Source organism: Cetorhinus maximus, chromosome 8 (genome assembly GCF_964194155.1).
Source record: "Cetorhinus maximus chromosome 8, sCetMax3.hap1.1, whole genome shotgun sequence".
NCBI classification, from domain to species: Eukaryota; Metazoa; Chordata; class Chondrichthyes; order Lamniformes; family Cetorhinidae; genus Cetorhinus; species Cetorhinus maximus.
Window position 1 is genome coordinate 62,245,091 of NC_135886.1, and position 26,443 is coordinate 62,271,533.

At 42.9% G+C, this 26,443-nt stretch overlaps 1 pseudogene across 1 annotated transcript in view; it reads left to right on the plus strand.

The window, feature by feature from the left end:
- Nucleotides 1–24,684, plus strand: part of LOC144683673 (sodium- and chloride-dependent neutral and basic amino acid transporter B(0+)-like) — a 70,131-nt pseudogene extending 45,447 nt beyond the window's left edge. Inside the window, exons 9-14 of the transcript XR_013577312.1 lie at nucleotides 7,091–7,216; nucleotides 15,976–16,094; nucleotides 17,998–18,097; nucleotides 18,501–18,610; nucleotides 18,718–18,888; nucleotides 21,190–24,684. The product of XR_013577312.1 is annotated as a sodium- and chloride-dependent neutral and basic amino acid transporter B(0+)-like (transcript). The remainder of the gene's footprint in view (nucleotides 1–7,090; nucleotides 7,217–15,975; nucleotides 16,095–17,997; nucleotides 18,098–18,500; nucleotides 18,611–18,717; nucleotides 18,889–21,189) is intronic.
- Nucleotides 24,685–26,443: the final 1,759 nt, after the last annotated feature.

Here is a 26,443-nt window from a genome sequence, read left to right on the forward strand (position 1 = left end):
GTGATAGGAGCAGATAATCAAAAGATGTCACAGACAAAAGGATCAAAGAGGTGTTGAAGGTGGTGATATTTGTCTAAGAAAAGTGCTAATTAAGAATGGAAGACAGGACACTCAAAGTACAGCTCTAGTGGGGGTGGGGTGGAAAGACTAAAGGTTTTAGTTTTAGATTTAAAAATAATGGAAATAGGTGGGGAAAGAAGAATCTATATAAATTATTGAAAAAAAAAAAGGGGGAGGGGGGAGAAACGGGGTGGGGGTGGGGGTGGGGGTGGGGGGAGGGGGAATTTAAGATCTAAAGTTGTTGAATTCAATATTCAGCCCGGAAGGCTGTAAAGTGCCTAGTCGGAAGATGAGGTGCTGTTCCTCCAGTTTGCGTTGGGCTTCACTGGAACAATGCAGCAAGCCAAGGACAGACATGTGGGCAAGAGAACAGGGTGGAGTGTTAAAATGGCAAGCGACAGGGAGGTTTGGGTTTTTCTTGCGGACAGACCGCAGGTGTTCTGCAAAGTGGTGGCCCAGTTTGCGTTTGGTCTCTCCAATTTCTGATTTCTTCTCCACCGATGCTGCCAGACCTGCTGAGTTTTTCCAGGTAATTCTGTTTTTGTTTTGGATTTCCAGCATCCGCAGTAGCTTTTAGCTTTTTGTTTTTATCTCAGTATTCCATCGCACCCTGACTTGTGCCTTGTAGATGGTCGACAGGCTTTGGGGAGTCAAGAGGTGAGTACTTGTCACACGATTCATAGCCTCTGACCTGCTCTTGTAGCCGTAGTATTTATATGGCTAGTCAAGTTCAATTTCTGGACAATGGTAACCCGCAGGATGTTGATAGTGGGGGATTCAGTGATGGTAATGCCATTGAACATCAGAGGGCGATGGTTAGATTCTCTCTTGTTAGAGATGGTCATTGCCTGGCACTTGTGTGGCATGAATGTTACTTGCCACTTGTCAGACCAAGCCTGGATATTGTCCAGATTTTGCTGCATTTGGACATGGGCTGCTTCAGTATCTGAGGAGTTGCGAATGTATGGAACATTGTGCAAATCATCAGCGACCATCCCCACTTCTGACCTTATGATGGAAGGAAGATCATTGATGAAGCAACAGAAGATGGTTGGGCCGAGGATACTACCCCGAAGAACTCCTGCAGTGATGCCCTGGAATTGAGATGATTGGCCTCCAACGACCACAACCATCTTCCTTTGTGCTAGGTATGACTCCAACCAGTTGAGAGGTTTACCCCTGATTCCCGTTGACTCCAGTTTTGCTAGGTCTCTTTGAAGCCACAATTGATCAAATGCTGCCTAATGTCAAGGGCAGTCACTCTCACCTCACGCCAATATGGGCAGTATATTTGACGTGAGGGGGGTATGATTCCGACAAGGGTCATCTCGCAATATTTTCCGCTCATGCTGCCAAACACACCTGCTGCAAACAGGAACGGTAAATTCTGGACATAGTAATCAACATTTGGATCCAGGACTGGAGCTGAATAATGAGCTGGAAAGTCTGGAGTTGGCACTTCTCTTGCCTCCAACTCCTCAAAATTCTGATTGGCTGTTGAAACACTGCAGTTGCAATTGCATCATAGGAGTCCTCATCACATGAGTGCAACCAACACCAAACCCAGAGATCAAATGATCCTGAAAAATCCGCACATTAAAATACCATAGACAGACCTTCTGAACTTATGCTCAGATTTCCCATGGGATATTGGACCCACACGCCCTGTCTATCACCAAGTCATTAATCAGCGCTTCAGTCTCTGGAGTGTAGCTGGAACTGGTGATCTTCACACGCGGAAGGACAAGTGCAGTTCTGACTGACTCAGCACTGATATCTAAATTGCTGTTGTATATACATGTACTATATACATAGTAGTAAACTATATATAAATATATATAGTCATAGCCATTAATTTACTTATGCATTGATAGCATATTACTGATAACCATTTATAAAACACAATAGGAGTAGGAGTCTGCCAGACAGCAGCTGCCTCACCATTTAATAAGATCGTGGCTGAATTTCTACTTCAAGACCACTTCTTTACCTGATCCCCATATCCCTCAATTCCCTTAGTGCCCAAAAATCAATTGATCATATACTTCAATCCCCTCATCGGCTGAATATCCACAGCTCCCTATTGGAGAATTCCAAAGATTTACATGTCTGAATAAAGAAGTTTCTGCTCAACTCCGTCCTGTATGACTGACCCCTTATCCTTCGTCCTGGACTCTGCAACCTAAGGAATCAACTCCTCAGCTTCCACCCTGTAAAGTCCTCCAAAAACACTCAAGAAACTTGGCACCATCCAGGGCAAAGTAGCCCACTTGATTGGCACCCTACTCATCACCTTCAACTTTCACTCCTTCCACCACCAATGCAGTGTGTGCCAAGCACAAGATGCACTGCAGCAACTCACCAAGCCTCCCACTTCAGCACCTTCCAAAATCACAAACTCCACCACCCAGAAGGACAAGGGCAGCAGACACATAGGAACACCACCATCTGCATGTTCAGCTCTCAGACACTCACCATCCTGACTTGGAAATAAATCGCCATTTCTTCACTATCACTGGATCAAAATCCTGGAACTCCTTCCCTTACAGCACTGCTGTTGTACCCACACCACATGGACTGTAGCAGTTCAAGAAGGCAGGTCACCACCACAAGACAATTAAGGATAGGCAACAAATGCTCATATCCCACAAATGCATAATAGAGATCAACTGAGTGTAGATGGAGACAGGGAAAAAGAAATTGGGAAGGGGGCCAGTTGGGGAGGAATGAAAGAGAGAGCGGTGAAATAATGAATGAAAGAGGAGACATGAATAAATAAACCATATCACATTAATTTAATGAGAATTATTAGTTTTTTTTCACATTTTGAAATGGTGACCACCCACACCATGCTGGTGATTCACTTTTATACTCAATGTACACACTGTTGACCCATGTTTTTGGAGGGATTGTTCAAGAATTCAAAGGTCATCTTATACGCCGACATCTACATGATGAGTGCAGTAACTTTACTACAGTGCTACTGTCCCCATCATGTCAGCAGTAAATCCCTGGAAGGAGCCAGAGGTGAAGAAATGATCTTGACAACCATTGGTAACGCATGTCCACCTGGTTCTCTTGGAAGAAGCTATTGGCCTCCATTTTCGCAGATGGAGAGGCTCTCTGTCTTTGCAAAAATGATGGCAGAGGCTCGGATCCAGAAGTCCTGTCCCTGATCCCGGCCCCTGCCAATTTGCAAGGTTGGAAGTGGGTCTGGGTTCTAAATATGAGGCACATCTGTGGTTCACAAGGGCAACTGTACATGTTAAATTGCAGCTGCTTCATTCAGATCTGATTTTGGCTAGTGATATGTCTAAAACATGACACGTGCACTTTAGACCAGGTAGGGGAAATCAAAAGCTGCCGGAGTTCTTGGGAGAGGTAGGATACCCTTTTGGATATGGTCCCAGGACACCTTTGGGAGAGGTAAGAGGCCCTTTGGGATTGTTAAAGTAGAAAAGAATATGTACAAAAAGTGCATAAACTCTTTAGAACGGTCAAGCTCATTGGAACCGTCAAGAAAGCTTTCAATCTGTCAAGGGATTTAACTCTCCTAATCCTCAAATTAAAAAAAAACAGTTTGCAGTGTTAAAAAATCGGTGCTTGTTACTTCACTCTGTCTGTTGACATAAGCCTGAGGGTTATTATAAAGAAATAGCACTGCATGGCTGGTTTCACAATCTTTCATTAACACCATCAATTCACTGCTTAATTGACAACTCCAACTGCTTATAAACACTTTGAAGTGGTACTATGAACATATGTTTTCATAAGGGATTGAAGGAATTTAAATGGAGTGAATGTTTCTTTTTAATCAATGAGAATGTTTTTTTAGCTAGTGAATTCATCAATAGACACTTAAGAACTTTATTTAATGTCAGCATGGGTCCTGAGCTCTGCCCATGATTGATACTGCATGACTTGCATGGTGGGTGTAAGAGATAAGTGTGATGGGTGGGATGCATGGGTTGTCATGAGTTGACACTAAGTTGGCATAGGTGCTATAATGGGCCATAAGGGTGGATAGAGGGACATAGGTTGGCATGGAGGGTATGAGGGCCCAATGAGGTTGAAATTGTTAAATTTGCTGATGATACAAAGACAGGTAGGAAAGTAAGCTGTGAAGAGGACATGAGGAGGCTACAAAGGGATATTGATAGGTTAAGTTAAGTGACTAGTGGAGTTCCACAGGGATCAGTGCTGGGACCTTTGCTGTTTGTGGTATACATAAATGATTTGGAGGAAAATGTAACTGGGCTAATTAGTAAGTTTGCAGACAACACTAAGGTTGGAGGAGTTGCAGATAGTGAAGAGGATTGTCAAAGGATACAACGGGATACAGATCGGTTGGAGACTTGGGCGGAGAAATGGCAGATGGAGTTTAATCCGGACAAATGTGAGGTAATGCATTTTGGAAGGTCTAATACAGGCAGGAGTTATACAGTAAATGGCAGAACCCTTAAGTGCATCGATGGGCAGAGGGATCTGGGTGTACAGGTCCACAGGTCACTGAAAGTGGCAACGCAGGTAGATAAGATAGTCAGGAAGGCATATGGCATGCTTGCCTTCATTGGCAGGGGTATTGAGCATAAATGCTGGGAAGTCATGCTGCAGTTGTATAGAACCTTGGTTAGGCCACACTTGGAATATTGCATGCAATTCTGGTCACCACATTACCAGAAGGATATGGAGGCATTGGAGAGGGTGCAGAGGAGGTTTACCAGGATGCTGCCTGGTCTGGAGGTTATTAGCTATGAGGAGAGGTTGGAGAAACTCAGATTGTTCTCACTAGAGCGACGGAGATTGAGGGGCGACTTGATAGAGGTTTACAAAATTATGAGTGGCATGGACAGAAGCTTTTTCCCAGGGTGAAAGAGTCAATTACTAGGGGACATAGATTTAAGGTGAGAGGAGAAAACTATAGAGGAGATGTGAGGGGCAAGTTTTTTACGCAGAGGGTAGTGAGGGTCTGGAATTCGCTGTCAGAGGAGGTGGTGGAAGCAGGTACGATAGTGGTGTTTAAGAGGCAGCTTGACAAATACATGAATAGGATGGGAATAGAGGGATATGGACCCCAGAAGTGCAAAATGTTTTAGTTGACGGGCAATGTGATCGGTGCAGGCTTGGAGGGCCGAAGGGCCTGTTCCTGTGCTGTACTTTTCTTTGTTCTTCTTCTTTATTCTAAGTGAGTAGGCAAAGACCTGGCAAATGGAGTAAAATGTGAGAAAATCTGAAATTATTCATTTTGGCAGGAAGAGTACAAAAGAAGCTTCTTATCTAAATGGTGAGAGGCTGTAGATCTCTGAGATGCAGAGGGATCTGGGTGTCCCAGTGCATAAATTGCAAAAGACTACTATGCAGGTACAGCAAGTAATTAGGAAAACTAATAGGATGTTATAATTTATTGTGAGGGGAATTGATTACAAAAGTAGAAAGGTTATGTTTCAATTATACAGGGCATTGGTGAGACTTGGAGTACTGTGTACATTATTGATCTCCTTATTTAAGGAGGGATCTAAATGCATTGAAAGTAGTTCAGAGAAGGTTTACTAGACCAATACCTGGAATGGGTGGATTATCTTATGAGGAAATGTTGGACAGGCTAGGTTTGTATCCGCTGGAGTTTAGAAGAGTAAGAGGTGATTTTATTGAAACCTTTAAAATCCTGAGGGGTCTTGACAGGGCCGATGTGGAGAGGATATTTCTAGAACTAGGGGTCATTATTTAAAATTAAGGGGTTGTCAATTTAAGACAGAGATGGGTCAAAATCTTTTCTCTCAAAGAGTCGTGAGACTTTGGAACTCTCTTCCTCAAAAGGCAATGGAAGCAGAGTCTTTGAATATTTTTAAGGCAGAGGTAGATAGATTCTTGATAAGCAAAGGGGTGAAAGGTTATTGGGGGGTAGGTGGGAATGTGAAGTTGAGGTTACAGTCAGATCAGCCATGATCTTATTGAATGGTGGAGCTGAGTGGCCTACTCCTGCTCCTCATTCGTATGTATGTCCATGGGGGGTAGGTGGGGGACATGGGTTGGGTAGCAGTGATAGGGCATGGGGAGTGTGTGGGGGTATGAGGGATGAGGGCTGGAGGGCTGTTTTTGTTTTGTTGTTTATATCTATAGCCTTGACAAATTGCTGGAGCACCAAGGCCGGCCTTCCGCTCAGCCCGCGTCCACACCCGCCAGCCTCTGACCTCTTTGCAAGGTCATCCGCCATGACTTCCAGTTTCACCCACCAAACCCCCAATTAAGATCAAAAATCCAAACTTCTGGGGTATTTTTTCCCACATCAGGTTTGCGGAGCTGGGAATTATCCCAATTCTAATTCAGGCCACTGTTTCAGGAGGCTGCAGATGCCAGCAACAACCTACTGTGACAACCTGAGCCTCCTGACGCACCATTGCTCTGTCATGTTGAGACCCTCTGTCTGTGTACTCTGTGCTGGGGTGTTGCCTCCTTCAAGCTAGACCTGTGTGTCCACCCTGTCTACCCTGTGAGCAGCAGTAGATGAGGAGAATACAGCACTGCTATTTTTATTTATGTAACTGATAGCAACTGAGTCTTGTCAATGGAAGAAAAACAGTAAATGCTGGAAAAACTCAGCAGGTCTGGCAGCAGGTCCGGAGAGGGAAACAGAGTTAACGTTTCAAGTCCGTAAGGCTCTTCTTAGCTCTGAAGAAGAGTCATACAGACTCAAAACATTACTCCCGTTTCTCTCTCCACAGGTGTTGCCAGACCTGCTGAATTTTTCGAGCATTTCCTGTTTTTATTTCAGATTTCCAGCATCCGCAGTATTTTGCTTTTATTCTCCTCAATGGAAACTGCCTCGTTCTCCATCACAGACATTATTCCACCTGATGAAATAAATAACAAAACCTAAAACTGAATACACAAATACTGAGCAAAAGGTAATTCCTTTTAATAAGCTGAAGTGTAAATCAATTAATGGATTTTAAATAGATTATATCAGTTTTCAGTGTTTCTCTTGCAAGCACCTTTAATTTTAGTGATTTCAATTTTATCCACTGTTTAGGTTTCAGTTTGGCTTTCATCGCCTACCCAGAGGCTCTTGCACAGTTGCCATGGTCACCTTTATGGTCCATTTTATTTTTCTTCATGCTGCTCACTCTGGGACTTGGTGCTCTGTTTGCAGGTTTCAGTAAGAGTGACATCGCCATATTAAAGCATTCTCTTTGCATTTTATAAAAGAAAGTTATATGAACCGAGGAATGTGATTGTGTCTTAATTGGTGCACAACCCCAGTGCAGCTCATGATGCGCATTTATTACAAGGCCGGTGGCAGGACCAGAGGAAATTAGTCCCCCAGCCTCATTTATTTATTACCAGTTAGAACCTCAGGGAGAGCTCACCGATCCCGGGAGAATGAAGGTCAGACGTGAGCAGAACCTGGGAGAACAATCCTGTGCCTCATGGCTCCGCAATGGGATACATAAAAAAAATTAAACTTATCTTTTGAGAGAGAGCCTCTTGCTGTCCCTGTTACAGCCATTAGTTGACCTCCAAGTGCCTGAAAATTTTACAGCAGTGTGTTTGGAACATGTCAGGTCATTCGCTGACACATTGTGCAAAGACAGCCTCAAGCAGTCCTTGGACCTGTGTTTTGAACATGCAAAAGGGCTAACAATGGTTTCAGGCCAGGTCCTGGACACCTAAACAGGGACTTTTACTGATAAGCTGTCAGCGCACCTCCGTTGCTGATTGAGCACCAGGCACTACCTGCCATATTGGCCCCTCTTACACTGGCTTCATGCCTGTAAAATTAGTGCAACAAATTTCTGCAGTCTGAACTTTATAACATAGGATGTGAAGGCACTATTTGTGGTGTTAGTGGATGAATATGTAATGTTTCTTTGTGACAATTTCCTCTTCGCTATTTTAATGGGACATCAACCTGTTTATTTCAAATAGGCTCACATCTGCCTTTAACTAACAGCCATACGTATATCACTGCAAAACCTGGAAGAGCTTGTATTGGTTGTGTCTCTATTGGGAGGAATCTCACCTCTGCATCAGCAGGTTGAGTGTTCATTTCTGACTGATCTTTTTCCCTGGACATTGTCACTATCTCTTCCCTATAAATACCATTAGGATCAAATCTCACATTTAACCCTTTCAGACGTGCTGATAACTTTTGAGGCACCTTGACAATCAGTAGTTATAACCCAATTTATGTAATAAATGATGCCATTCATCCCATTCCAGCTGTAGTGGTGCTAACTCTTTAGCTACTGTTATCTAATCTAATGCCATTGCCTTGCCCACTCCATAGGTGCAATTCTCCTGGTCCCACAGAGATGGATTTGGAGGTGGTACTGGGAGCAAAATTAGAAAATCTCTTATTGGAAAGCTCCCTGACTTGATCCTTCCTCCTAGCAATCTTGCTGGAGCCAGGGTCTGACTGGCACCGGCTATCTGCCTTACTAGCAGCGGTGGGTAACTTGTTAGCAGCAATACTAATTAGCAATACTAATTAATTAGTCGTCCACTTGGGGGCTACTATTCCCCAATCTAATTCCATTTCCCCACCTATCTGATACACCGTTTTAAAATTCTTCCTCTTTAAACACTGACCTAATTTCCTTTTTACTGATCCTCAGTCTCTTTCTCAACAGCCACTTATGATAAAATAATTCTCATTCTAATGTTTGAAGTATTTCTTCTGTTCTCGCCCTTTGACCTTTTAGTGATAATTCTCCACTAATATTCCCATGTTAACAATTCAACAACCACTGACACAAACTTTCACAATTTGCCTGCTATTATTTTGAAATCCTCCATCGTCTCACCTCACTCTTTCTCTTCTGGTGAAAAAGCTTCAATTTTTCAAGCCTTTCTTTCTCGCCATAACCTCTAATTCTAGGATAAAAGCAAAATACTGTGGATGCTAGAAATCTGAAAGAAAAACTGAAAGTGCTGGAAAACTCAGCAGGTCTTGCAGCATCTTTGGAAAGAGAAACAGAGCTAACGTTTCTGTTAGAGTTGATTTTCTAGGCAACTTTTTTGGTGGGCACATTTAACTTTATTTACAAGACAGCAGCAGCAACTACACATGTGCATCAAACTCCATGACTAAAGGGTAACTCTCTCTTCGAGGCTCCCCGTGCTGCTAACGCATTGGTTTACACAGATCATGTGATCTTACAACATAGGATTATCCTTAAAGCTACAGTCCTACATTTATCAAAACTATAGTTACGACATTCCCCCCCTTTAACTTTTCTGTACATTTTGTATTTACAAGGATATGCATCTCATGACATTGCAATATTTACACAGGTCATGAAGTTACAAGTTCAGTCTTCCAGGTGGTTTCCTGATCCATGTGGAACGTTGTGGCTCCACGACTTCTGATTCTTTTATAGGAAACAAGTTCTCTTGAACCACTTTAACATCAGGTACCTCATTAGGCACAGGCAGTTCAGAGATATCTGGCATGCCTATCCTTGGTTGAACAACTTCAGCAGGAACCACAGGTTCAGCAATGGTTACAGGTGGAACATCATTTTGTTGGGGTATCACTCTTTTTCTTAAATGATCCACATGCTTATGGGTGATCCGGCCCTCCACTTCCACGTGGTCCAGTCACAGAGCTTACTTTACCAGGTAACCACTTCGGTCCTCCACTGAAATTCCTTACACATACTGCTTCCCCAATAGTAAATTGTCGCTCACGACTATGCAAATCATAAGTCACTTTTTGTTTCCCTTGACTTTTCTCCACCTTCCCCTCCAAATTGGGAAGTATTAGACTTAGTCTTGGTCGAAAACTAGACCTCATCAGTAACTCTGCAAGTGTTGCTCCTGTCGTACTGTTGGGTCGGGGGGAGGGGGTTGGGGGGGTGGGGTCGGTGCTGTTCTGTAGTGAAATAGGAAGCAAGCGAGTCTACTTTCCAACAATTCATCTGTTAACTTCTTCATTCCCTCATTAAAAGTGTGTACACCTCTTTCTGCCAGTCCATTAGACGACGGATGGTATGGTGCAGCCTTCACGGGGTTAGTACCATTGATGCTGACAAATCGTTGAAGATCAGGGCTTGTAAATGCAGTCCCATTATCTGAGATGATTACCTCTGGCAATCCATGGATCGCAAATCTTTGGCGTAGTTTTTCTATAGTAGTGCCTGACGATGATGACTTTATCTCATAAACGTCTAACCACTAAGAATGAGCATCTATAATTAGTAGAAACATGTTTCCAAAGAAAGACCGATGTAACCTATGAGCAGTCGCAACCAGGGTCTGCCAGACTACTCCCATGGGCGTAATGGGGCTGCCACCGGCAACTCCTGTAGCTGTTGACATTGAAAACAATGTTTAGTCACCTTTTCAATATCACCATCCATTCCCGGCCACCAACGATAACTTTGCGCTACCGTCTTCATACTTGAGATTCCCGGATGGGCACTATGTAGTTCTACTAAGAGTGGTTCCCTTCCTTGTGAAGGAGCTACTACTCATGCACCCCATAATAGAATACCATCTTGACTGCTCTTCTCATGTCTTCGGTCGAAAAATGGCTTCAATTCATCAGAGACTGTTTCCTAGGACCAACCATGTAACAGTTGGTCTCTCATTCAAGACAGGACTGGATCACAATTCATCCCGTTTCTTATCTGCCTGACACAAACTGGCGAGGAATCCAGGAAATTCATCACTAATATGATCTCTTGGGGAATTGGGACATGGTCATTGGGCATCGGTACTTGCTATATGAATCCCTGGTCTATGTACAAAGGTGTATTCATATTGATGCCAAAATTAGGGCCTATCTTTGCATTCATGCAGAAGCTATGGGAGGTATAGCCTTTTACTCGTTAAACAGATCCAAAAGTTGTTTGTGGTCTCATACTATCATGAAGTGTCATCCATGCATGTATTGGTGGAATTTGTTTACACCAAATATAATTGACAGACCTTCCTTTTCGAAATGAGAATATTCTTTCTCAGCTGTGGTAAGGGTCCTGGATACATAGTCTATTGGCTTCTCTGTACTGTTGTCCACCTTGTGAGATAGTACCGCTCCCACTCCATAGGAGGACACATCGCAGGTTAGCAACAATTCCTTTGCCAGGTCGTAGTGCACTAACAAATTTGAAGAGTGCAAGAGCTGTTTTACTTCCATAAAGGCTTCTTCTTGGGATGACTCCCAAACCGAACACTAGTTTGCCTTGAGCAGTGAATGTAGAGGGGCTAGAACTGTTGATAAATTTGGTAGAAATCGGCCATAATAATTTTTCATCCCTAAAAATGATTTACGTTGAGAGGTGTTCTTAGGTGCAGGTGCCTCTCTGATTGCTTTAACCTTTTCTTCAACAGGGTGTAACCCTGGGCATTTACCCAGTGGCCCAAATAAGTGACTTCATTTGCCTGAAAAGTGCATTTTTCCTTCTTCAGGTGCACCCCTGCTTCTAAAAATCATTTCAGGGCTTCCTCTAGGTTAGCCAAGTGTTCATTTTCTGTGAATCCAGTTCTCAGTACATCGTCCAGGTGGACCACAACTTGAGGTAGTCCCTGTAGCAAGTTCTCCATCGTCATCTGAAAAATGGCACAGGCCGAGGAAATACCGAAGGGCAGGTGTGCATATTGATATAACCCTTTGTGGGTATTTATGTTCATAAATTTCGGGAGGCATCATCCAGCTCCAGTTGCTGATGTGCGTGACTCATGTCAAGCTTTGTATACATTGTCTCTCCTGCTAATTTGGCACCGAGGTCTTCAACCTTGGGAATAGGGCACCTGTCCAGTTTGGCTGCTCTGTTAACCATTAGTTTATAGTCCCCACAGATCCGGGTGGTCTGGTCTGATTTAAGTACAGGGACTATGGGTCTGCCCCACTCTGAGAACTGAACTTCTTTTATGACACCCAGCCTCTCTGGCCGGTTCAACTCAGCGTCAACCTTCTCTCTCAGGGCGTTTGGCACCGGTCTTGCTTTCAAGAAACGAGGAGTTGCTTCTGGATCCATGTAAGCCTTGGCCTTTGGGCCTTGGATTTTTCCCAGTTCATCCTTGAAGATGGTGTCATGTTTTTTTAGCAGTTCTGGTAGTCCCCCTGCTCACAACTGGAAGATTTTAGACCAGTTTAATTTAATCTCTTTCAACCAATCATGCCCTAGAAGTCTTGGCCCTTCACCTTCTACCACCATCACAGGTAGCTGTGCCGATTGATGCCTATAATAAACAGTTATTCTGGTGATACATTTTACCTGGATTTCTTCACCTGTGTATATTTTCGGCTTGGCAGATGTTTGTTCCAAATTTAATTGTTTATTTAAATGTCTTAAAGTGTGTTCTCCCATTATAGTGGTAGAAACACTCGTGTCTCCTTCCATGTTTAAGGGTTTACCATTCACTTGCACTGTGACAATAGTCGGCTCTGTCTTCCCAGCTTTCATGTTGAATAATGAATAAATGTTAGAATTGGCTGTTTCTGGCTCTTCTACACTATAGACTTCATTAGACTTCGATTGTTGCCTGGAAGCCTGTTTAAATGTCACTTTGCACTGTTTCAATATGTGTCCACTTATGTGACAAAAATAACACCCTACCTTTTTAAATTGCCAATTGTTAGGAGTATGATTGTTTCCACGTCAATAAAACTTAGTTTTCAACTTTGCTGCTAAGCTGTTTCCTCTAATTTTTCGGTTAGCCGGGGCTGTTACCTGCGGCAGAGTCTCAGCTTTTCGCACCACTTTCGGCTGACTGTTCCCACCCAATGAAGAGAACGGTGCCATTGTGTGCACCTTGAATCGCTTGCAAATCCCATACAGCGCTTTCCATCATTAGCACTATTTCTAACGCATTTTTAGAAACAAGATTCATTTCAGCCAGCAGTCTTTTCTGAATAGCATCCTCCTGCACACCACATACTAAATGATCCCTGAGCACATCATTCAGGGTTACTGAAATCACAATATTCCATTCGTTGTTTCAATTTTGCCACATATGCAGCAAAGGTCTCCCCCTGGGCTCTATTCCATGTATTGAACCTGAACCTCTGCATTGTGACTGAGGGCTTGGGTTGGAAATATCCCTTAATGAGGTCTAATTCACTGAAAGTCTTCGAATCTGGGGCACTGGGGCTGTCAAGCTTCGAACTAAACTGTAGGTCTTGCTCCGACAAATACTCAGAAGAATCGCTCTCCTCTTTTCCTTCCCCATGATTTTGGTGTCTTGAAAGTAGAATGCAAGACATTCTATATCTTGAGACCAGTTGTCTGTGGCTGGTTCAAAGCGATTGATTCTGCCAAACTGTGGCACCTCGGATGAGTATATCTTCCTTTCTTTTAATTATCTTAGATACTCACAGTTGCTAGACGAGGTACAGCACTGGATCTGATTTATCCTCGTCACCAGTTTTTTATAGAGTTGATTTTCCAGACAACTTTTCTTGGTGGACACATTTAACTTTATTTACAAGGCAGCAGCAGCAAGTACATGCGTGCATCAAACTCCATAACTAAAGAATAACTCTGTCTTAGAGGCTCCCCGTGCTGCTAACACATTGGGCAGAATTTTCTGCCTGCCAGGCGGGCCGGCCCGACCCAATCTCCAGCAGGCGGGGAGCCAATCCCCACCGGGGAAGCGGGCCCCACCGTCGTTTTATGTGGGTGGGCCAATTAAGGCCCGCCCAGCGTGACGTCCGGCGGGAAGCGCTATGCGCTTCCTGTGCAGGGGGGGCATTCCCCAAAAGCGAGAGTGCGCTCTTTCACACATGCGCCCAAAAAAGCGCACATCTCCCTGAAGCTAAGTGCTGCCTCAGAGAGATCGCTTACACTTTTAAAAATATGAAAAATAGAAAAAAAAATTCCTAACATGTCCCCCTTATGTGACAATGTCACAAGAGATGGAACATGTTCATAACTTACATAATAAGTTTATTAAACTTTTTAAAACCCTACATGAAACCTCATCCCGCCAGTGGATGAAGTTTTATGTTTTTTCTATTGCCCGCCGGGGCTCCTGGCTGACCTGCCAACCTTAAGGTTGGACGGGCATGTTCTTTAATTGTATGATTGATCCTGACAATGGCCTCAATTGGCTATTGACAGGTCGGCGGGCCCGCAGCTGATTTTGCTGCAGGCCCGCCTTCCTGAAAATTTAAATGGGTCGGGATGACGTCATGGTTTCCCCCGACGTTATCCAGCATCATTTTACGCGTTGGCGAGCAGGCCCCGCCCCCTGCTCACCGACGGCAAAATTCTGCCCATTGGTTTATACAGATCATGTGATCTTACAACATAGGATTATTCTTAAAGCTACAATCCTACATTTATCAAAACTATAATTACTACAGTTTCGAGTCCAATGACTTCTTCAGAACTTTGGTGTTCCAAAGAAGAGTCATATTGGACTTGAAATGTTACTGTTTTTCTCTTCATGGATGCTGCCAGACCTGCTGAGTTTTTACAGCACTTTCTATTTGTATCTCTACTTCTAGGCACCTTTCTAATGAATTTTCTCTGTACCTTTTCTCATTGGCTCCAATATCTTCCTTACAGCGGGACTGCCACAGCTACACATTTCCCAGTTATGTCCTCACCAACAACCTTTCAAAATGTAACATCGATATTCAATATCCCAGTGTAAAAGTCGAGAATGATTGTCATGGTTATTTCAACCAGTACGACTACCTTTAAAAATCTCTGTATCTGCTCCCCTGGATCTCTCTATTCTTCCACATTGTTAACAATCTCACAGAGGGCACTGTGGACTGTGTAAGACCATCAGCAATTTATGCAAAATTCAAGTGATCAGCTCCATATCTCTTTGTTCTGACATTGGTTCACATTTTTTTTCATGAGGTGCTGGTCTATAGCTTGGGTGAAGTCCACACCAGGGAAAGCAGTGGCTGCTGCTGCTGCAAAGACATTTAGCGAATGTCTGTAAACATTAAATTCATTCTGACTTTCATAATAAACCCTAATTGGATTGTGGTTTTGTTCTACAAGTGGAAGAAGTTTCATGTATCTGAAATGGCCATCTTATTGCTTGGGACAGCAAGCACAATAAAGAAGTGAATTCTGCCCTATTTCCTCCGCATGGACCTTGTTCATTTGACTCCAGCCCTCATTCCAATCTTCAACTTCCTCACCTGTTTAGTACAGAGTTCACCCATGGATGGACCTGCAATGGTTTTAAAGAGAGAGGACAGGCTGAGCCCCCCAGTCATTACTGCCCCTCTGAGGGAACATTGCTTGGAACATTGCCTCTCCCTGAAACTTCTTGCTGGGTACATGGAGAGAAGATTGGTCCTCCAATTCCCCTCTTCATCCTCCTTATTACAACCCCTTGTGTCCTAGAAGAAAGGCTGCAATGCCCGGTAATGGGCTTCTGTCTTCTATGCTACAGCAACACTAACCTCTCAAGTTCACTGTAAATGGTTTCAAGAAACAGCAGTAGAATGCAGACACTGAAGGTATCAATCTGCTTCAGCAGGGTCAGATCATTAGATTCCTGTTCCTGGCGTAAACACAGCTTAAGCACAAGCAACCATGTTATAGTCTCTAAAATGGCTACTATATTTGTCCACATAACCATGGTAATGGGAGTATGGCCCAGACCTCCCAGTTCCCAGATCATCGGAGACCTGGCATATATCCAAGATGGGTGTCAGGACCCCGCAGACTCACTAACTTCATGGGAATTGCTTTGTAAGCCTGAACTTCCGATTGGTAATTCCTCTGCTCCTCGAGTGATATTCTGCTTTATAATCTTGTAAAGGGCTGACAATCTGAGCACATCTCTCCAATGTTACACAGAGTGGGTACATGGATAGAGGAATCAGTCCCCACCTGCTCCTTTATTTACAAAGCTTTGGTCTCTCCAGTGGTGGGGTTCTCTGGGACTGTGTAAATTATTAATTAATTACTGATTTCATTTAACTTTTTATATATTCAGAAACAATTATCACAACCCTGCTGGACCAGTTCCCTAAGTTTCTACGACCAAGGTACCTTTATCTGATAACTGGAGTTTGGTTCTCATTTTATTTCCTTGGTCTTGAATGTGTAACACAAGTATGTTCTCCTTCAATAGCTTGCTATGTTTCCATGTAGTGCTGGTTATGACTCTATGGAACCAGAAATTTCACAGGATTCAGTGATGAAGAAGGACCTTGTATGTTGGTCCTGTTGCTTTTTCCATTTGTTTAATATTGTGCAGTGATGGTGTGGGGCTGACTGACCCTTCCCCATCAACTGTTACCAAATACAGAGCCGGCTTAAAGAGATGATTCTCAGCTTTGTTAACAGGGTGTGAATTAGATTTATCAATGGGATATTGTTTGCAACCTTTTATTTCCATGTAGGAATGACCCCTTCAGTAAGGTTCAGTCTCTATGTTAGTTTGACTCAGTTGGTAACACTCACCCCTCTGATCAGAAGATTGAGGCTTGTTAATCCCTAGCCTAGGAATCAGGTATATCAGCAAATTCTTCAACACAATGAAGACGCATGGTAATGTGCACGTGGGATTCATTTCCTTGTATAAGTCTGGAGGAAAAACCTTGGGATCATTGAAAAGCAAACAATTAGATGCTGCAAAGAAGGGATGTTAGCAATACCTTAATGGTTTAATAAAGATGAACTAAATGGCCTTCCTGAGATATAAATATGTTATAGTCAATGAAAAGGCTACCATATTTACCCACATAACCATGGTAATGGGAGTATGGCCCAGATCTTCCAGTCCCCAGATCGTTGGAGATCTGGCGTATATCCAAGATGGGTATCAGGACCCTGCAGAAGCCCCGACTCACAAACTTCATGGGAATGGCTCTGTAAGTTTGAACTTCCAATGGGTAATTCCTCTGCTTCCTGGGATTATTCGAAAAGATCACTTATTCTGAGTTAGAATCAGAGGCTTTGGACAGTTCCATTTTACTTACCTGAACAGTTAACTAGGAAATGTGAGACAGAAAAATCCTAATCTAACTCCTGGGTAACTATATAACTGAGACACAATCACTACATTGACCATGATGACGCTCCCCCTCAAACCCACTTCCAACTGTCCCTTCTGCCCCTTGAGACCGTCCCCCTGACTACATATCTTCCCCCTTAACTCCCTTTCTACCCACCCTGTGCCCCAGCAATCCCCCGACCCATGACTCCCACCTACCCCCCAACTCTTCCACCACCCAACTTACCCTCCTCAACCTGATCTGACCTGACTACCCCACGAACTACTTACTACCTCACCCACCTGCCACCCTACCCACATGCCATCCAGCTAACCTAACCACCTGCCACCCTATTACCTTACTCACCTGCCACTCTACCCACCTGCCACTCTACCCACCTGCTACCCTACCCACCTGCCACCCTACCCACTTACCCACTTAGCTCATCCACCTGCCCACTTACTCATTCAGCCATTCACCCATATACTCATTCACTAATAAGTGGGGCCTTTAAACAATTACCTGAAAATGGCAGCTAGGGCTGTTAAGAGGTTGTTGGTTCTGTGCTGATTCTCTTCACTGCTGTCCCTGTGGGTTCCCGCACTGAGGGAGTTCTTCAGGAACCTGCAATGGACATTTGGCCTGAAATACCATATCCAGGTCGGTGGGCAGTTTCCTGTCTGCTCAGCATTGGACAAAGTGGTTCCAATGCCGATCAGAAGATTCTGGACCAGTATAATCCTTCGGAGCCCTTTTCAAGGCACTGGATAGAATGTAAATGGTGGATCAAAGTTGCTGTGTGTGTAAATATCTCAAACATTAATAACTACATGGGAGTATCTGGCAAGAAGTGTTTTTATTCCAAATGAAGTCCAGGTGGAGCAGAGAGGTAGCAACGTGACAGCGTAGCCAAGTTAAGTGTTGCTTTAAAATTGAATAAAAATGGCAATTTAATGTTACAGACTGCTTCTGTTGAATGGAGAGTTTATTGTTTTATATACAGCATATTTTCTTTTCAGGCTGGGATTTACTGGATAAAATTAATTGATCATTTCTGTGCTGGATGGGGCATTCTCTTAGCTGCTCTGTTGGAACTCCTGGGTCAAAGCTGGATTTATGGTAAGTTCCACAGGGAAAACACAGAAACAAAATGAAATCATTAAACTTTTTAACTAGCACCCTGCATCTTCAGAAGAATCAAGACAAATGAATTGGTTGACTCAATGTAGATAGTCCTTCTGAAGATGATGTGAATTCAGGTGTTGTCCTCAATTTTCAAAGATTTTTCCCTGATTGGTTCCAAACACCAGTAAGACAAAGGCAGAGTCTTCTGCACTAACACCCATACAGTCCTCTTGTTCTTGTTGAGTTACAGCTGCCTGTCATTGGGGTAAATTTTACTGCAGCAATTTCCCTGTTAATGGTTGATGGGGATATTGTCCAAACATCTTCACTCCAAACTGCCCTGAAGACTGGACAAACCAAGTGATTGTGTCTCTCTCCGTTTTCTTGTTATTCACAGGGGTAAACAGATTCATCAAGGACATTGAGATGATGATTGGCAAAAGGAATTGGCTCTTCTGGCTGTGGTGGAGAATGTGTTGGGTTTTTATCTCTCCGTGTTTGCTGACAGTAAGGAGATGAAATCTTTTAGCAATTTTAAACTAAAAATAATCATTCTACAGATAGCCTATCTCATCACATTCCTGAGCTTTTTTTTGTACGTTCATTGCATTCAGGTAATCTTGTTCTGGTCCTTAGCAACATTTTCCCCACCGACATATGGATCCGTTGAGTACCCTGTCTGGGCAACAGTACTTGGCTGGTGTATGATAACCTTCTGTGTTATGTGGATCCCCATTGTCGCCATTGTGAGAGTTGTCCAAGCTGAGGGCTCCACCTTGTGCCAGGTAAGGAAAGACAATGATACCTTTCAAAGTTATTGGGCAGAATTTCTGTGAAGATCCCCCAATCTCTCACTGTTACTTTAACAGCAGCTCACCTGGGAAAATAGTACAGAATTTTTTTATTGTGATTTTAATTATTTAAACTTAAGTCACAGAAGGACACCATTCAGCCTGCCATATTTGAGCTTGCTCCTTCAATGAACATCCATGCTTACTCCCAGGCTATGGGTTTTTTTTGTGTGAATGTCAGCTATGGCTCAGTTGATAGCCATCTCATCTCATCTCCTCAGTCAGGAGCTTGTGTGTTCAAATCCCACTTCAGGACTTGAGCAGAAAAATCAAGGTGGATGCTCTTGTGCAGGACTGAGGGATTGTGTGTACTGTTGAAGTTGTTGCCTTTTGGATGAAATGTTAAATCGAGGTCCTGGCTAGTCTCTCAGGTGAACATGAAAGACCCCATGACACTATTTTGAAAAAAATGCTGGGGAGTTAGTCACATTGTCCTGGCCAATATTTACCTCTCAGTGAACACAGTTGGCCGCATGACAACGTAACTATACTTCAAAACTACTTCATTGTTTGTTAAGTGCTTTGAAGTGCTGATTGGCCATGACAGGTGCAATACAAATGCAAATCATTTTTGTTGTCCATAAACCTGTAAGTTCCTCACTTTTAAAATTATTTATGGAATCAGCTTCCACCATCTTTTTGGACAAGTTGTTACAGATCTTGACAATTCTCTGAGTGAAACAAAATCTTCTCTTTATCTCCCTCTCGATCTTTTGCCAATTATTTTTAATCCATTTAGTTTGGCTGTTGACGCCCTTGCCAGAGGGAATAGCTTTTCTCTCTACTCTAATGAAAACCTCTCCTCATCTTGTAAATGCCTAATGTTGGGTTCCTGACCTCAGAATGGAAATCCAGGCCCACATGTTTATAAAATGTTTTAGGATTCAACTTAGTTTTCCCTGTTAATCTTCTCTCATACCTACTCTTTTCTTCCCATATCATTCAATTCTCTTGTGTACTTACTATAATTTTCCAAGTCATTAACTGAATCTTGCTCCTGATATTTATCATAAGCTTTATTTGCTTTATCATAACTTTTAATTTTATTTTGTCATCCAAGGTGCATTAGCTTTGAATGCTCGACCTATTCTGTGTACAGGAATATGCCTTGATTCTCCCTGAACTCTCTCCTGAATGTCCTTGTTTCTCTGACACTGCTTTACCCTTCCTAAATCACTGAGATGATCTCTTCCCACATTCAGCATTTTTACATTTGATATTTTCTGGTGTCTTCCCATAATTTCTGTAAACCAAATTATGTTGTGGTCACTGTTAGTTGTTTGATCTCAACTCAACTGTCCTGCTTCATTTTCCTGAACTAAATCCAACACGTCTTTATTTCTAGTTGGATTCGAGACATGATGATGACGGAACTCCTCTGTGCACATTTTAGAAATTCTGCCCCTTCCCTACTCTTAGAAGTATATATATCCCAAACTATATTAGGAAAATTAAAGTCACCAATTCCAATTTAGTTGCATTTTTAAAACATTTGCCAATGAATTTGCTCAACCCACCTTCTCAAAGTCTGGAAAATTACTTTAAATAAAAATTCTCAGCAGTAATCAGATCCCCCTGTGATCCTTAACTCAGAAATATTCAGTCTCAGAACCATGTGACATATCTGTTCCGTTTGGAACTATAACATTGTTCTTAATCAACCCTGCCACTCCCACTTCCCTTTTTCCTACTCTATCATTCCTGACTACTTAAAAGTGTCAAGAACTAATTGCTGACTGTGCTTGAGCCAGGTCTCTGTTACTCAACCATGCAATGATCCCATGTAATAATTTAAGACTGCTGGCTCATCAACTTATTTGTTACATTATGGACATTGACATAGGTGCAGTTTAATACTTCCTTTGTCACTCAATCTTGCCACTTTGCTCAATTTGGTCCCTGCAATTTTGGGAATATTTCTAATTTCACTACTGTTTCTATCTCTCTGATCTTCTACTTTCTTCTACTACTTTTTTGGTTCTAGTAAGGCTTCCAAATTAGTTTAAGCCCTCCAAACCAATCTATCCCTAGCAAACTAATTGTCTCTCCCTGAGTAAGATTTTTTCCCTTATTAAGTATTGGGATCATCTGGACCTCCCCCGACAACTTGACTTCCTTGTTGGAACAAACTGCCAGATAATCTGATTAGGGTCAGTTGCTTTTTTTCTGCTTGGAAGTTAATGGTGGGCAAAAATCAGGCAGAAATTATTAATCATTTCACTTACCCTTTCACAGAAAATTTCTGCCGCTTGCACATCAGCTCCTGATTGGGGTCCATACTTGGAACAACACAGGGGGGAAAGATACAGAAAAAAGCCTGATTCTATAGAAAGCCCGACTGTGTGAAACTTCTTGCTATGCCTGAGATGTAAAAGATTTACGGAAGATGACTGTCAAACTTGTATACATTGCCCTGAAAATCCATCACTGTTTTGATGTGCCCTCACCGTAATATCAGTGAGTGTTCTCCAGAACAGTCAGCACCTTGGTTCAGACCCAGATATGCCAGCTCCTAACTCTTTTTGATATTTCCCCTATGTCTGTTGGGGGGTGAAGCCTCCATGTGTACTAAATAAAGGCAACAACAGAGAAATAGGTGGAGTTTGTAGTGGGGCCCCTAATTATCAAAGAGATTGAGGAGGCCTGGACTCAATAGAAGATCAGAAGTTTAAAAAACTGTTCAGTCTGGGCCCTGTGAGGGAGTTGCTGGGGAACCATTTGGCTATTTCTACTGAGCAACTTGCACCCTGCACCCCAGCATGGCCACTTCATGCCCTATATGGTTCTTTTGATGTACCCCTCATGGCGGGGGTGCCTGTCCTTGGCATTGGTGAGGTCAGTATCAAAGGTCCCAGTTGGGCAGATAGAGGCATTTGAGTGGGGATATACATTGCCTTTTTTGCTGACTTTCAGGGCCAATCATTTTCAAGTTGAGGAATTTAGAAGTTGTAAAGAAACAGCTTTGTTTCTAATAATTAATTTAGAGACAAGATCAGTAAGTGTGCAGGAAGTACAAATTTGTCCAAATTTGGTTTCTATTCAAAAATACCCCATATATGAAATGATTAAGAAGGGATCAGATAGATTTACACAAGGACTCTCAGCCATTATTTCTCACTGTGTTGCTTAAGGGTTTCAGATTGTGTGATCTTCACTAGCATTTGTGATTTGTATAATATTTCACTGACTCTGCAGAGTCTCACCGACTTTCTCGACAGTTTTACTTGATGTAGTAGCTGTGGCAGGTACCCCATCCAGTTGCCATAAAATGCCATCAGGATCCTGTGTACAATAGTGGAAGCATCATCACAGCTGAAACCAATGCCACTAAATTGAGAAATTGGCAGGAAAGAAGCGGGAAATTGAATCATTCTAATCAATTGCTCACATCCTGCATTGAGATCTATTTTCCAGTTTTGCTGTTTCACTTTCAGAGTCCTGTGGGAACTTCAGTACCCATGTCTTGGGGATCATGTGTATAGGAAGTGTCTCAGGCTGTTCCAGCTCGTGCTCAGGATTTCAGAGCTTTAGGAGCATCTGGAGTCACTGAGGCACATCAGGGTGGATGAGAGTTTCCTCAATTGCACATTCCAGGAGGTGGTCACCCCACGGGTAGTGATAGATCAGGATAGTAGGCAGATAGTAGACCTGGAAAAGCAGGAAGGGGCAGGAATTGCAGGAATCTTTGGCTGTGTGCCACTCAGATACTCAGCATTGGAGACTTCTGGGAGTGATGACACCCTGAAGGAGTGCAGTCCAGGCCATTGCACCAATGGGCCAGGGACTGCATAGGAGGCAGTAACAAAGAGTAAAAAATGTAGTCATTATAAGAGATTTTAGGGGCAGGTTAGGCAGTTGGCTAGATGGTTAACAAGTGGTTCAGAATAATACCATCAACACGGGTTTGATTCCAGTTCCAGCTGAGGAGGATTTGGACCTGCCTCCTCACCCTGCCCCTGAGATTGGAAGGCAATGGCAAACCACCACTGACAAAAACATCTGCCAAGAAAACAGCTCAGGATAAGGCATCAGAGGACAATGAGTCAAGGAGCTGCTTTTGAGCAGAGCACATATACCAATCCATATGCGATTTCATAGTTCGGGGGACAGAGAGACATTTCTGTAACCGTCATTGTGAGCCCTACATGGAGTGCTGCCTCCCTGATTCCAGGGTAAAGGACATCATGGGAATATTCTGCAGGGGGAAGGGAGTGAGCTCGAATTTTTGGTACACATCAGTTATAATGTCATAGACAGTGCAAGTATTGAAGTCCAATGGTCAGATTTTCAGGAGCACTGGGGATATTAAAAAGTAGAACCTCAGAGGGTAGTAATTGCTGGATTACCCAGTGCTACATGCTAGCAATAAAAATAGGAAGATGGGAAGATCAATGTGTGCCTTGAGGTATGATAAAGGAGAGAGGGCTGCAGATTCTCCAGGCATTAGGACCAGTTCTGGTGCAGGAAGCGTCTATTCAAAAGAGACAGTTGTAATTCAAAAGGGTTGTGATTCAATGTCCTCATGGAGAGGTACAGTAATGTGTTTGAGATGGGTTTAAGCTAAATGGGCAGGGTTATGGACACCAGAGTATTGAAGTGGCAAAGAATAATAAGGTGCATAAAGTGAGATTGTTGGGCTAGAGAAGGGTGCAGCATCAAATTAGATAGGAGTAGACTATAAAGAGTACAAAATAAAGGTTTAGAATTCATTCATGTAAATAAATATGTGTGGTGAATGAGGTCGGTGAGCTATAAGCACAAATAACCATGTAGGAATATGATATAGTGGCAATAATGGAAACAAAGCTTAAAAAATGTGAAGACTGGTGCTTAATATTCAAGGATTTAAACTGTTCAGAAAAAACTGGGAAGGGAAAAAAAGGAAGTGGGTGACAAAACCAATTAGGGAAGACATTGTTGTGTTGGAATGAGGGAATGTCCTTGAGGGAACAAGGACAGAATCCATTTGATTGGAGTTGAGAGAAGCAAAAAGGATAAGATCATGTTTTGGGGGCATTCACTAGGAATCTGAATAGTGAGAAAGAGATTGGGAAACAATTATGCAGGGAAATCACTGAGATGTAGAAGAACCATAGAGTGTGATATTGGGGGACTTTAATTACCTAATTATCGATTGGGATAATGTTGAAGGAAGGGGAAGAATTTCTGAAATGTGTTCAGGAGAATTTCTTTGAGCAGTATTTGCTCAGTCCAACTTGGAAGGAGACATTGCTGGGTCTGGTGTTGCGGAATGAGGTGGAGCAAGTGTTCGCCGGGATGGCACTTGGGTAAGAGCGATCATAATATTATAAGGTTGAGATTGGTAATGTTGAAGAACAAGGAACAATCTAAAGTAGAACTTCCAGATTAGAGGAGGGATAACTTCAATTAGGTGAGAGTGAGTCTAGCCAGGGTAAACTAGAAACACTCACTGACAGATATAAGAAATAAGAAAGAGGAGCAAGAGTAGACTATGCAGCCTGTTGTTCCTGCTTCATTGTTTAATAAGATCATGGCTGATTTTTGGTTTCAACTCTACTTTCTGGCCCATTCCCCATATCCCTTGATTACCTAACAGAACAAGTTATGTCTAGCTCAGCCTTAAATATACTTGATGATGAAGCATCATCAACTCCCTAAGGTACAGAATTCCAAAGATTCACTATCTTTGAGTAGAAAAATTTCTCCTCATCTCAGTCCTAAATGTTTGCCCACTCTTCATCACCCCCCCTCACCCCTTACCCTGAACATGTGCCCCCATGTTGTAGATGCCCCAGCCAGGGGAAAGAAAATGTCAGTGTTTACCCTTTCAAGCCCCTTCACAATCTTTTCTGTTTCAATAATATCACCTATCATTTTTCTAAACTCCAGAGAACGTAGATACAATTTCCTCAGCCTCTCATCATAGGACAAGTCTCTCATCCAAGGTATATCTTTCCTTAAGTGTGAAGACTAATATTGCACATAATATTCAAAGCTGTTCAATCATGACTGACCTGTACTTTTTACTCAACATCACCACAATTACTCCATACATTTCACCGGATGTGGTGTTGCTGGCTAGGCCAGCATTTATTACCCATCACTAATTGCCCTTGAGAAGGTGAGCTGTCTTTTTGAACTGCTGCAGTCCATGTGATGTAGGTGCAGCCACAGTGCTGTTAGGGAGGGAGTTCCAGGATTTTGACCCAGTGACAGTGAAGGAATGGTGATATATTTCCAAGTCGGAATGGTGCGTATCTTGGAAGGTAACTTGCAGTTGGCGGTGGTGGTGGTGCTCCCAAGTATCTGCTGCCCTGTCCTTCTAGATGGTAGAGGTTACAGGTTTGGAAGGTGCTGTCGAAGAGATCAGGTGCCCTCTGAAATCTTCTTATCACCATGAACACCCCGATCAGATGGACACTCAATCTTCCCTACTCTAGAAAATGTAAGCCCAATTTCTGGAACTTGCCCTTTAAATTTAACCGTCTAAGCCTTGGTACCATTCTGCTGAATCTGTGCTTCACCCAGTATGTCCATACTCAGGTGCACTGTCCTGAACTGAACACAGTTGCTCCAAATGGGGTCTGAGCAGAACTCTGCACAACTGGATTCCATCTGCTTGAGATGAAGGTTAATATTAGCCTGTTTTCTGTGTCTGTCACTGGTTTTTAATGATTTAAGGATTGGGACTCCACCATTTGAGGCAGTGGCGCAGTGGTATTGTTACTGGACTAATAATCCAGAGACCCAGGGTAATATGCTGGGGACCCGGATTTGAATCCCACCATGGCAGAAGGTGAAATTTGAATTCAATAAAATATCTGAAATTAAAAGTCTAATGATGACCATGAAATTATTGTCAATTGTCATAATAACCCATCTGGTTCACTAATACCCTTTAGGGAAGGGGAAATCTGCCATCCTTACCTGGTCTGGCATGGTCCTACCTGTCCTACATGTGACTCCAGACCACAGCAATATGGTTAACCTTTAAATTCCCTCTGAAATGGCCATTCAGTTCTCAAGGGTAATTAGGGATGGACAACAAATGCAAACCAAGACAACGACTCCCACATCCCATGAACAAATTAAAAAAACATTTGGGAAATATTTGGATTTATTTTTCTTGGGTCCAATGTGGATGACATCACTTTTCCACATTATTTATTTTTGATTTTCCCCCTCAGTAAATCGGCCAATGTTCCTTTACAACATCCTGTCCCCAACTGCATGACATGCTGACTCTGCTGACTCAGGGCCATCTCCAAACTTGGATATACAACACTGTTCCTTCATTCGAGATCATAATAAATACAGCAAAAAGTTAAGTACAAATCCACGTGGAACATCATGGATGAATTTTTGGGTCCCTCTGAAGTCAGGAACAGAGGCGGGCGGGAGACCTGAACATAGCGGCGAAGGCCTGCATGCCAGTTTCAAGACACTGTTCCTGGTGACGTCAGTGTCCACCAGAGTGGGGAGAGCACAGGAGCACGATACCGTCCAC